The 13,262-nt window shown below is 43.3% G+C and overlaps 1 long non-coding RNA gene across 1 annotated transcript; it reads left to right on the top strand.

The window, feature by feature from the left end:
• Positions 1-5,081, top strand: LOC121840677. Its single transcript, XR_006079802.1, has 2 exons — positions 1-3,378; positions 3,423-5,081. It is a non-coding gene; the product is annotated as an uncharacterized LOC121840677 (long non-coding RNA).
• The last annotated feature ends 8,181 nt before the right edge of the window (positions 5,082-13,262 follow it).

The raw sequence follows: 13,262 nt of genomic DNA on the forward strand, positions 1-13,262 counted from the left end.
AACATTAACAGACAAATCATAGTGTAAAAGCAGGTCAGCTGGTTTTACTCTTTGCCATTTTCTGGTGATTTGTGGTGGAAAACTGACTGGGACGAGCATAACACATCAACCCTGTTACCAATAGATAGACAGATTGGGCATGTTTTGACAAAAATAATTAAAAGCTTGAATTCAATTGCCCCTCCCTGTTGCACAGAACAAGCTTCCATCCCCCCTGTCTCAAGGGGATTCATGGCTGATTCAAGATGAATTTGTCAACCCTGTTACTTTATTTGGCACTTAATAGGCACTTACTATGGTCAATTTTATTCAACCTTTTGAGATGGGATTTTTTTATTTTAAATGTATGAAGTTGAATATGTGATCTTTATGACAGAAGGTAAACATTTTGTGAAATCCCCCCCCAAAAAAAATGTGTACACTTCTCAAAAGGCACCGAATTGGTGGAACGACCCTTTTCCATTTGATTTCCCCATATCCTTTCTCCTACTGCAAAGAAACAGCACCAACGAGATAATATTTCTGTGTGTGTTACTGTCTGTCTCTCTATCTGTCTGTTTCAGTGTGGGTGGGTGGCTGAATGTGGGTGCATGTGTTCACGTGTTTGGTGATAAACACTGACAACACGGTGAGCACTCAGACAGGAGTTTTCTGTATTTGGGACAGTTCCTTGCCCCAAAACCAATTATGCCCTATGGTCCAGAAGGAACATGTCCCACCTTTGCTTACTACACACAGAAACACATACAGTGTATGAAATGAATTGTAACCATCACAGACAGTGGATTCCTGCTTGATATTCTGGTGTATGAATTTACAGCTAAAGAGTAAGAAGCATTTCCCAGCTCCCCCACACAGTTGGCTAACGGTCCACATGAATGGCTTCCATCCAATATGGCAGCAATTCACCATCTGAGGAAAAGCTTTGCTCCTGTGTCATGACCTGTTCTATTGATGTGTGCTTAATGTCCAATACTTTGTGATCCATTGGAAGCGTGGTAAGGCTCAAATTTGTTTGTGTTGGATGTGTGTACCACTGGGCACAGACATCAGTTCAACTTCTAGTTTTGATTTACATTTGGTTGAGTTGTCAAAGAACGTGAATTCAACGTGAAATCAACCAACAAAATTCACCATGTCATTAGATTTAGGTTAAAAGTTTGGTAAAAAAAATGACCAAATTCCTGTACGTTGATTCAGCATCATCACCGAATTTTGGGGTTGAAATGATCTGAAACAACTTTGATTCAACCAGTTTTTGTCCCAGCAGGTTGTGTGTGTATGTACGTTGTGTGTTGCGTATGTCCCTCTGTGTCTGTTTGGGGGTGCACATGCCTCTGTGTGTGTTGTGGATGGCACGGACCTTCTTTGTTCTCCCCAACTCCCTAAGCATCTTTTGAGGCCGCGGTACAAGACAGGTTTCTGTAAAACAGAGCCTTCCATTATTATTTTCCTTGAAGAATGTAGCCAAGAGTGTTCAATAAGCTGGGCGGAGAGGGTTAGGGGGGGGGGGCTTGGGAACCGTTAGGAGGTGTGTGCGGGGCTTGTACCTCGTGAGTGCAAGCAGGGTAATACTTAAGGGGCTCGGCTGAAATGACGTTCAGCTTGCAAGTGGAAAACAGACTGTTAATAGTGTTCCGTTTGTCCTGTTTTGGCCGCTAGGGGCATGGCAGGTGTTGTAACGGCTGCCTCATTGATTGAGTTATGTATTGCTGCTCTGATGATTGGTGTGGGCGTTCATTGGTTTGCTTTGAGAAAATGCAGGTAATAGAGTTGGGAACTTGGGAGAAATATGTTTTTCCAGCTTACGTTTTTGGAGAATAACCTTATGAGGATATTGTTACAGAGGATTAGAACTGACTAGAGCCAACACCCACGTGAAGGCAACTCTGATGCAACAGAGGCAAGAAAAACTTGAGTTCAGAGGGATCTATTGAAAACCATATTATGACATTTTAATCCTGCCAATGATACAATGATAACTATACTACAGGAAAAGGAGTTTGTGTGTGTGTGTGTGTGTGTGTGTGTGTGTGTGTGTGTGTGTGTGTGTGTGTGTGTGTGTGTGTGTGTGTGTGTGTGTGTGTGTGTGTGTGTGTGTGTGTGTGTTTGGTGTGTTTGGTCTAGAGAAAGAGGTTGGGCACGTACTTGTGTGCGACTTCATTTTGTGAAGCGCATTGACTTTTAAAAGTCATGACTGTCAGGTGTCTATCGGTAAACCCTCCTCTAGATGTGCTTGTATACAGTAGTATGTTGACCTATGGTCATTGAAAAGCACTATAACACCTCTATGGCCCTTGGAGCTCTGCTCCTTGACCTGCGCTGTGACCTGGTCACTACCTCAGACATGGAGAGCTGTAAATATTGTAACGCGTGAAGATCTATGAACGGGGGTGAAGCGATCGCTCTGGCGATCTCATCAGATTGGCCTGTATTGTGTCTGTTAACTACTGGACCAAATTGTTGCCTATGAATTAATAGCACTAATAGGTAACACCTTTAGGAGCTTTTGACGGCAGGTGATTACAGTTGGTGAATTGATTGGTCTGCATTATGCTGCTTGGACTACCTAATGTGTGTACAATGTCTATTGAGGTGACTAATCGTGGAGATATTTTTGTAAAAGGTGTGGTGGAAAATATATCCCTAGGCAGCAAGGAATGTACAATTAATTAACAAAAATATATATATTAGAGAATTAGCCATCTGTATGAATACATATGCAATGTTTGTCAGGTTGAAAACGGGTTTGATCGGTCAGGACTGCTCAGGTTTGAAAGTGAGGCCTCAAAGGGTGCTTTTCTTAACCCCTCCTTTTCCCATGCTGTGTCCTGTCTTTCCCATGGCACTGATCTGACATGTACACTCCTAGCGCAGGTTACCCTGCAAGTCCATCGGCCAACGCTCCACTAAAGCCTTGTATTGTATGCAAAGCCAGAGAAATGCTCTGTTAAGCTAGTTTTGAAATCCAGCGAAGGGACCAAATGTTCTCACACAGTAACAGACTGGTCTAATTGACCCCATAGATTTAACAATACCCATTCAACTAGGAACACACTGGTTGAATCAACGTTGTTTCCATTTTTTCCCCGTTTTTTTTCTCTTTCCCCCAATGAAATTACATTGAACCAACGTGGAACAGACGTTGAAGTGACATCTGTGCCCAGTGGGATGGTACTATACTACAGTACCTTACCCACTACTAAATTCAGTCTTAAGGCTCCATGTCAAACTGCCTCTGCGTCACCACTGATCTCCAGTCCTGGAATAGGGACTGCACTCTGGGTGAGGTTTTGTTCTCCAGTCCTGGAATAGGGACTGCACTCTGGGTGAGGTTTTGTTCTCCAGTCCTGGAATAGGGACTGCACTCTGGGTGAGGTTTTGTTCTCCAGTCCTGGAATAGGGACTGCACTCTGGGTGAGGTTTTGCTGTACAGACGTTTGTGTATGATCTTTGTGTCGCTGTATATTATCTGAACTTTTGCGATCCAGAGAGGGGCCACGTGCCAATTTTATTCAAAAGATCTCGACGATGCACTTCAAGTATGACACCTGATTCAAAGCTATGGGTTTTATTGTCTTACCAAATTTGACCAATGGAAAGTTGTGAGCCTCAATACCGATGGGTTAGAAATTATTTTCTCTGTTTTGAGTCATTTTTGTTTCGCACACACACAAAACAAATTCAACCAGTCCGTTGTTCAAAAGCTTAGTGTATTTGTGGTTATTGATACATAAAACAGACTTCAAAACCTTCAGCCAGCAGTACATGCAAATCTGTCAAAATATATGAAAGAAAACAAAAAAATGCTGTCTACTACAACTAAGACTTTTTGGTATACTTTTCTATCACTGACCTTTATCTAGGTTCCTTGCTTCACTGCGATTGCTGAGGGCTGCAGGGAGGTTATGAGGGTGGGTGCTTCACAGACACTCTGGGGCCATGACATTTCGCAAGGTCAGGTCAGAGGTCAGTCTGTGGCAGCCACGTAACACATAGGTCTATGTAATGACACCCTGTGTCTGTACAGTATACCTGTCTTTGAACACAGTGCAGAACACGTTCCCTATGACACCTCAACTTTAAACAGAGCCTATAGAATGAGATGGGTTTTTTTGGGGGGGGTTCTTAAGCGACTGCAGCCAATGGAAAAAGCCAGATGACCCTGTAGTTCTTACCTTGAGGTTCAGTCTGGATATGTGTGATTGCAGTGTACAACAGACACTTTGAAGAAAGGATATTGCAAGGCTGTAGTCTTGATCTGAGACTGCCGTAACTTGTGGTGGTCAGAGAGGGGACAAAGTACACAGACAAACATGTGGCCTTCAACAGGCTAAAGACTGTCACCAGTAGGGACCTGATAATTTCTCTCTTTCCATCTTTCTCTTCCTCGCTCTTCCTCTCAGTTTCTCTGGGAGAATCTCAATTGTATACCCCTCGAGTCCTCTCCTCAAAACCTATTGGAGGAAAAGGTCAGAGGGGAAGGACCTCTGGCTTTCCCATCCAATGGGTTTTGAGAAGGAGAGGACGCGAGTAGTATACAATTGAGATTCTCCCTCTATCTCAGATGCAGTCACTGTTACAAGGACATGACGAACAGTATTCAGGATCAATTTCCACAAAGCACAGGGACAAACACAAGGTAGTCAAACACAGGCAGGCAGTAGGCAAGCTCTGGGCAAAAGACTCTCTTACACACACACAAAACCTCTGAATATATATACTGTGATTTCCTCTCACACCACCCACACCGTCATCACACCTACCACCACCACCAACCAACTAACCCCAACCCAAACTCCACCCCCTTCCTCCTGAACCTGTACCTTCGTCCTATCCCCTTCTCGCCCTAGCATCTGAATCCTCCCTCTCCAATAAGAGTCCAGTGGGTGGTGTGATGTCAGGTTTTTGTGGTGGGCTGCTTATGACCGGTCCAGACAATCAGCGTGTTTGTAATTGTCAGTGTGTGATTTTCAAATCTTTGTTTATGGTCAGGATTTTAAAGGAAGATATTTTTATGGTAATTGTCGCTGGTCTATTTTACTATATATTTATGTAATAAATATGTGACTAAATTTAAATTCTCCCGCTCCCTGGTCTGTTATTGCCTCCTCCTCCATCCCTTTGTTAACAGTGTGTTACCTGAGCATCGGGTAAGCGAATGTGTCAGAAAAAAAAAAGCTTAGTCTCAGTTTAGCAAACTATGGTAATTGGCAGGGGGGGAGAGAAACAACGGATTATTATCTTTAATGAATGATTAGTAGTTGTGAAAGTAGGGGACAAGTGAAACGTTCGATCCAGTGGTTAATGTAGTCTACTGCAGCACGGCTAGACATACAGTACACTGAGGAGGCTATATCCAGGCCTTACCTGATACATCTGTTGACAGGCACCACTATGAAAGAATGCTTGGGAAGGAAGGGAGATGGGTTGTGTGGACTTCACTGACTTCACCCATGTTTACCTGACATATACACATCGAAACAGTCTGCATTTCCCAATTCAGTGACCCCCCATCGCCGTCCTGAGGAAAAGACACCGCCAAGGGAACGTAAACAGGGGAATTCTGGAGCGGACTGATTGTTTGTCTAACACACAAAGAAAGGCCTGGAAACAAAAGCAAGTAGTGTTTGTCAGTGTCCCCTCCCCCCACCAGAACCCCTAACGTCTCTCTCCATCCCTCCCAGACACTGCACTGCTTTACTGAAACACGTACTGTATATACCCAAAACAGATTGGCACGCATCTCTGTATTTCCATACTCCATATCTTTCCACTGCAACACGTATAAACAAACATTTTCACTGCCCTTTATGTTTTCAAATGTTCACGATTTCACAACATGTTTTGTGGAAAAGTGGAGGCTTTTTCGGGGGGGGAAATTATGTAGGAAATGTACACTTGCTCAGTTATGTTTGCAGTCAGCCAAGGATGGAAACGCGTCATGCAGAAATTGCGGCAAATTATGAGTAAACAGAACCTGTCATGTCACATCGCTATGGGATTGAATGGATGGGGCTGCTAACACTGTTCAGTGCAAGTCACATCAGTAGGCTACATGTCACACTGAATTCTCTCCACTTTGGTGGCTGATCAACTCGGATGTCTCTATGTTAGATTTCAAAGTGTCGTATATTGTTTTAAAAAAGGTCTCATGTTGGTTTTTACAAACAGGGATGATTTAAATGCACTAGATTGCAGGTGTGTTTTCCTATAAACAATTGATGCGGAGGGTATCATCCCAAGCGTTCACACTCCCAGAGAGCACGGTGTGAGGGGTCCCTCAGGTGAGGACATGGCCAGGCTGACTGTTCACCGCCTGGCAGCAAAAAGACTGCATTACCCAGGCTTCACAGCTTCAGGTCAGCATGGGCAAGCTTTGCACATAGATGTATACCTGCCATGATTTAACAAGAATCAGAAGTGGGATGAACACAATACAAAACCTAACTTTACTAAAACCTATACTTTCATCAATGTGAAAGTCAGCCCAAAAGCCAGTCAATTTGAAAGAGTCACATAATTGACAGATTATAGCAGACACGCAGCGTTTTCTCATTGATACTTTTCTTGTCTTGGCTATGAATCTTTTGCAAGGAGCCCGCTCAATCACCATGTAGGTGGAAGCTGTTGTGGGGGCTGTGATCTCACAATGGCAGCTTTCCTACCAACCAATCCCTCCCCTGCTTTTCCGACCCTAGACCTGCCTGCCCCCTTAGTGGCCCCCTCCTCTCCTCTTCCCTATTTTCCCTCTCTTCATACTCCGTTGTAGGAATTTTCCACTCAGCAGCAAACATTGCAGCCAGCTGTGCTGTCAATTCAAGTATTAACTCACACGTGTACGGGCATTCAGAAACTTTCCCTCTCTCTCTTTACGCACTCTTTCATCAACACTATGGCTGTGTTTATTCTGATCTTTTTTCACTAAATGGTCTTTTGACCAATCAGATCAGCTCTGAAACAGATCCGGTTTGAAAAGATCTGATGTTATGGGTCAAAAGACCAATTAGTGGGAAAAAAAAATCTGAATTGGGCTCCCTGTCTAAACGCAGCCAAACACATTTTGGGCTTGTTCAACATTGTAGGTGCAGGTGACTGCCTGCCTGACTGATCTACGAATCCTTTAGCACCATAAATAACTCCTCATTATTATTTGTAGATCAGTCAACATTTACCCACGATGCATTGTGGATTTGATGCTCTCGAACACGGCCATTGTCATACTGAACATGTAACGGCATTGTGAATTTACTTCCTGCCTGTCAGTCAACCGTACAGATTTATTTGGATCCTCTATCCTTCCTCTCTTTTTTGCCCCAGGCTCATTAATGCAGCAAACCGCTCAGATGAAGTGACAAGAAATAAACATGGAAAAAGCCCTGCATTCTGTGGATAATTCCCCCATGACGGTTAAACAGGGGAACGTAAAGCCAAACACAGGGGCATGACTACCTGTCGCCCGCACCCCTTCCTCTCCCGCGTCACTTGTAAACAAGCAACAAGGAATTGACTCTGACAGTGGTACCCTCTCTTTGCCAGCACTCTCTCTCCTACACTCCTCTCCCGCTCTTTGTCACTTTCCATCTCTCCCTCCCTCTCCCATTCTACTCCCCCGCCATCTCTCTCGTTCGCATACACATAGGCTAAACACACACGTCTGCACACGTATAAGTCCATTACGCAAGAGCCTCCACTTCATCCCTTCTCGGGTGTCCTCAGCTCCACTCTGCCGGGTCAGGTGACATATAGGAACATGTAGGCTACACCACGCTGGAAAAGAGAAGAGGGGAGTGGGGATCCTTATAAAAGCCTTTGGCTGGGGCCTGAGCAGTGGGCGAGAACTAGTAGAGAATTAGGGGGGATAAAGGACACAAAAAATCTTAACGAGGGAAGGGAAGAGACTTCAGAAAAGGAGGTGGAGCAAGTAGGCCTCCTGAGGGGAAGGAGAGAGTTCTCAGAGATGGTAGTGCAAAGAAAAGGTTTGAAAAACAGGGCAGCTGGGTAACTCAGCATAACAAAGTAAGACAAGGAAACCAATTCAACTCCCTAGAGTTGTAAAAACTCACATTGAAAAGAGAGTGCAGAGTAAGAGAGATGATGCACTTGTGGCTGCAGCTCATCTTAGATAGCAGTGATTCAGTGCTGCTGTGTGTTTATGAGTGGGTTATGGGAATATGCTAGCCGGGGCATAAGGAGCTTAGATCCAGGAGGCCTCAGCAGGGGGCAGCCAGTGAGGCTATACTCTGCTTGCATCGATGGCCCAGGGAGAGAGAGGGTAAGCAGACAGAAAGATGAGAGGAAGCAGGCGGTCCTGGGACTGGGTCAGTGAGTGCGGACGTGCAGAGAGAGGAATGGGAGGAAAAGGGCGGGTAATGCCGGGATGAGCAGGAAGGATGCCGCGTCTGTCAGGTTACATCACGCCTACAACCTCTCCTGGCCATCTATTACATAACAGGGAGAGGGAGAGAAAGATGGAGAGCGAGAGAAAAAGTGCAGGTCTCTCCTATTGACTATGTTCTGTGGCTCTTTCTTGTTATCAGGACATGAGATGCCGCAACAACAAAAAAACAGCACTACAGTCAAATTCTACAATGAATCGCACATAGTTCACCGGGTCCCTGGCCCTGTGTGAACTGCAGTGTAAAGCAAAGTGTATGTGAGTGTGTAGGTCAACACAGTGTGTAAACCATAGAGATAGATAGAGGACTGATCTTTCTATATGTGCCATTATAGCGTCTGTGACAGCATGGGCAGCACCATTGAGGCAATCTCCATTTTGTAGTCAATTTTCTTCTTCATGATTGGCTGATCCCTCCTGATGACCCGGTTGGACAGGACTCCAACAGAGTCACCAGGAGGCCTCAGCCAATGAAGTTGGAAGTCCCACCCTGTTGACTACACTAAAATGGTGGAAGCCCTCAATCATCATGATAATACTGCTGTTTGGCCACTAGAGACCTCTTTCATTCTCTATGGTGTAAACTCTAGACCCTGGCTACGAATATGGAGTTTTCGCCCTCCGCCCCACCCTTACAGAAACCTCTTTCTCAAAGCTTAGAATCCGGATCACGTTCTGCGCATGTGTTATTTTACACACACTATGTAGCTACTGCTCACACCTCCCTTTACGTTTCTCTCTTTACTCACCCTCTTCTGAACCATGGTGATGTAGCTATGGGATGGGCAACTTTGATGTGTGTGGGGGCCACCCACAAATGTATCCCCCCTCATAATAGCGGCCCCCCTCTTGACAGAAAATATATATTTAAATTACTTTCTAAAGTAAATTTCCTGCAATCCTACATATTTTGTCATGGGCCGGAGAGAAGATTTTGCAATTTTATAACTCAATTCATGCAATTCTACTCATTTTGCCATGGCGCGGTGATTCCTTGTGTCATCCAACACTGCTATGGCTATAAACAAGCACTGTTTAAATATGCTAGGTAGTAAATTATGAGACTCCTACTTTCAGTTCCATGACAGTCTATTGATCTCTAAAAGGACAGTGCAACTGATGAAGCTTACCTGAGATATCAGAGTATTCTTCTGCATTTAAGGTGAGCTCGTTCCCCTATGACAAAATGTGTAGAATTGCAGTAAATTAGCAGTTTTACATCATCCTTCTGGCCCATCAACTGTGCCACAAAAGCATGCTGAAGTTGCAAAGTCGATATCCATATTTATAAACACAGGGTCGCTACATTTATTGTTATTTGTGGTCGTAATGGAGATTTTGTTTTCATTTCTTAAAAGCATTTATTTTACTTGAACCAGTCTAGTCTAGTCAATTGTTGATTAAGGGAGGATGTTGCTGAGGAAATCTGATGTCTCTAAATGTGAATGGGAAGAACGAGTTATTTGATATGATTAAGATGTGAACGATGTTCGGTTAGTTTGGAATTCATTTCACAACCTTTTTTTAAAATCATAAGACACTTATTTTTTATATTTCACTGTTAATATAATAGAACAAAAGTATAACATAAAAGGTTTTTGTGTCTTAAAATGACATGGTGAATTCGGGAAGTATTCAGACCCCTTGACTCTCTCCACATTTTGTTACGTTACAGCCTTATTCTAAAACGGATTAAATCGTTTCCCCCCCTCAATCTACACACAGTACCCCCTAATGACAAATAAAAAACAGGTTTTCAGAAGTGTGGGCAAATATATTTGGGAAAAAAACTGAAATATCATGTTTATTCAGACCCTTTACTCAATACTTTGTTGAAGCACCTTTGGCAGCGATTACAGCTTTGAGTCTTCTTGGGTATGGCGCTACAAGCTTGGCACCCCTGTAGTTGGGGAGTTTCTCCCATTCTTCTCAGCAGATCCTCTCAAGCTCTGTCAGGTTGGATGGGGAGCGTTGCTGCCCAGCTATTTTCGGGTCTCTCCAGAGATGTTCCATTGGGTTCACATCAAGGCTCTGGCGGGGCCACTCAAGGACATTCAGAGACCTGTCCCGAAGCCACTCCTGCATTGTCTTGGCTGTGTGCTTAGGGTCGTTGTCCTCTTGGAAGGTGAACCTTTGCCCCAGTCTGAGGTCCTGAGTGCTCTGGAACAGGTTTTCAGCAAGGATCTCTCTGTACTTTGTTTCATTCATCTTTCCCTCAATCCTGATTGGTCTCCCAATCCCTGCCGCTGAAAAACATCCCCACAGCATGATGCTGCCACCACCATGCTTCACCGTAGGGATGGTGCCAGGTTTCCTACAGATGTGATGCTTGGCATTCAGGATAATGAGTTCAATCGTGGTTTCATCAGACCAGAGAATCTAGTTTCATGGTCTGAGAGTCCTTTAGATGCCTTTTGGCAAACTCCAAGCAGGCTGTCATGTGCCTTATACTGAGTGGTTCAGTCTATCCAATCTACCATAAAGGCCTGATTGGTGGAGTGCTGCAGAGTTGGTTGTCCTTCTGGAAGGTTCTCTCATCTCCACAGAGGAACTCTGTAGCTCTGTCAGAGTGACTATCAGGTTCTTGGTCACCTCACTGACCAAGGCCCTTCTCCTCCAATTGCTGTTTGGCTGGGCGGCCAGCTTTAGGAAGAGTCTTGGTGGTTCCAAACTTCTTCCATTTAAGAATGATGGAGGCCACTGTTCTTGGGGACATTCAATGCTGCAGACATTTTTTGGTACCCTTCCCCAGATCTGTAGCTCGACACAATCCTGTCTTGGAGCTCTACAGACAATGCCTTCAATCTCATGGCTTGGTTTTTGCTCTGACATGAACTGTCAACTGTGGGACCTTATATAGACAGTTGTGTGCCTTTCCAAATCATGTCCAATCAATTGAATTTGCCACAGGTTGACTCCAATCAAGTTGTTGAAACACCTCAAGGATGATCAATGGAAACAGGATGCACCTGAGCTCAATTTTGAGTCTCATAGTAAAGGGTCTGAATACTTATGTAAATAAGCTATTTCTCTATTTTTTTAAAACTGTTTTCACTTCGTCATTATGGGGTATTGTGTGTAGATTTTTTAAATTTAATCCACTTTAGAATAAGGCTGTAATCTAATAAAATGTGGAAAAGGTCATGGGGTCTGAATACATTTCGAATGCACTGTAGGATTCTAGTACAGATTTATTTCATGCTTCTAGAAAGAGAGGTGTTACGATTTTTTAGGGTTGTCTCGTCTGTATTTTGTTTAAATAAAAAATAATCGTCAAAAACCGTTGCCAGGAATGTTCACTTAAAAATAAACTGCTCAAGGCCCGGTTTCCCGATAGCAATGGCACTTAGGTTTAAGAGTGTTTTAATGATGCATCTTTTCTACAACAGTCAATGAAATACATACGTTTCCCAAAACACCACGCAGAGAGAAAGTTTGCTAAGTGCGTCGTTGAGGCATGTGTCAATACTGATAGGATCGAAAGAAAGGCAACGCTGTTCTCAGATCAGCTTTCTCCATACAAATCTGACCTTAACATTAGAATTATTCCACAATACTGATGACAGATCAGCTCCTAGAAACAAATACTGAGGCGGCTAATTCTAATGCTTACCCTATAACAATGCACTAAATCAAGATTTGGCACATCATTGTACACTTGTTGTTACACATCATGAAATGTATTGAGGCAAAAAAAAAAAAAGAACAGACAGTAGCCTACAATTATCAAAATAGAACTCAATTGAATGAACATGAAATTGAGTTCAATAATATTTAATTATATAGGCCTACTGTATGTGTGGCCTATACTGTAGGCTATTTATATTTTAATGCAGTTATCTCTGTTTCCATTTTAAGCATTAATTTAACATTTAATTTGTCCTTCGCTTGCTTAGCAATTTAAATGACATTGGGAACTTTGTATTTGTAGTCAACTTCGTTGTGATGTTATTGGCGGTCACAGAGACAGATAAACATCTTGATTCTTTGTTTAGTGCAGATCTTATTCCACCCCTTTACTTAGATTTGTGTGTATTAGTTAGTTGTTGTGGAATTGTTAGATTACTTGTTGATGTTGCTGCACTGTTGGAACTAGAAGCACCTGCATTTCGTTACACTCGCAATAACATCTGCTAACCATGTGTATGTGACAAATTAAATTTGATTTGAAGTAGTACATCCAATCACCGATTTGAAGAATGACTACAATTAAGGTCAGGTAGCAGTGTTGACCCCATTCAGAATGATAGAAAAAAATGTGCTCATGAAACAGCCAACAAGGCAGCATCCTAATTTATAAGTCACTGAGGCTGCTATTGCATCTGATCAGCCTGGCAGGAATAGAGCTTACCCACTGGATAATAGGCATCAGCCTATAAGGCACTTTTAACGGCTAATATGCCTGCAAGGAGCTTTTCCCATGAAACAGCCTACAAGGCAGCATTGTGATTTATCAGCCTCTAAAGCTGCTATTGAGACTGCTCCAACTCTGAAGCTGAAAGCTAATCTAATCAGCCTGCCAGGAATGGAGTTCTGTACATGTAAATATTACCCATAAAACAGGAAGTGCCCATTATAATTATGCACATATCAGTTATGCAAGCTCACAACCAGCAAAAAATAACTAGCTAGCTACAGCAGCTAACTAACACGACTACCTAGCTAACTGCTAGCTCACAAGACTAGCTAGCCAAGTGAGCTTCTAGCTAACAAACAGTCCGTGTAATATCAGTATAAAGTTGACTTAATTTTGAAAGATGCTAGCTATATTACATGTTTCACTCTATGCTTCAGCTTTCTGGATATGTTTGAACGTGGCTCGATGGCTCGCCGTTCCTTCATTCGATTGGTTCTGGTCTTGAGG

The sequence above is a fragment of the Oncorhynchus tshawytscha genome, linkage group LG24 (assembly GCF_018296145.1).
Source record: "Oncorhynchus tshawytscha isolate Ot180627B linkage group LG24, Otsh_v2.0, whole genome shotgun sequence".
Lineage (NCBI taxonomy): Eukaryota > Metazoa > Chordata > Actinopteri > Salmoniformes > Salmonidae > Oncorhynchus > Oncorhynchus tshawytscha.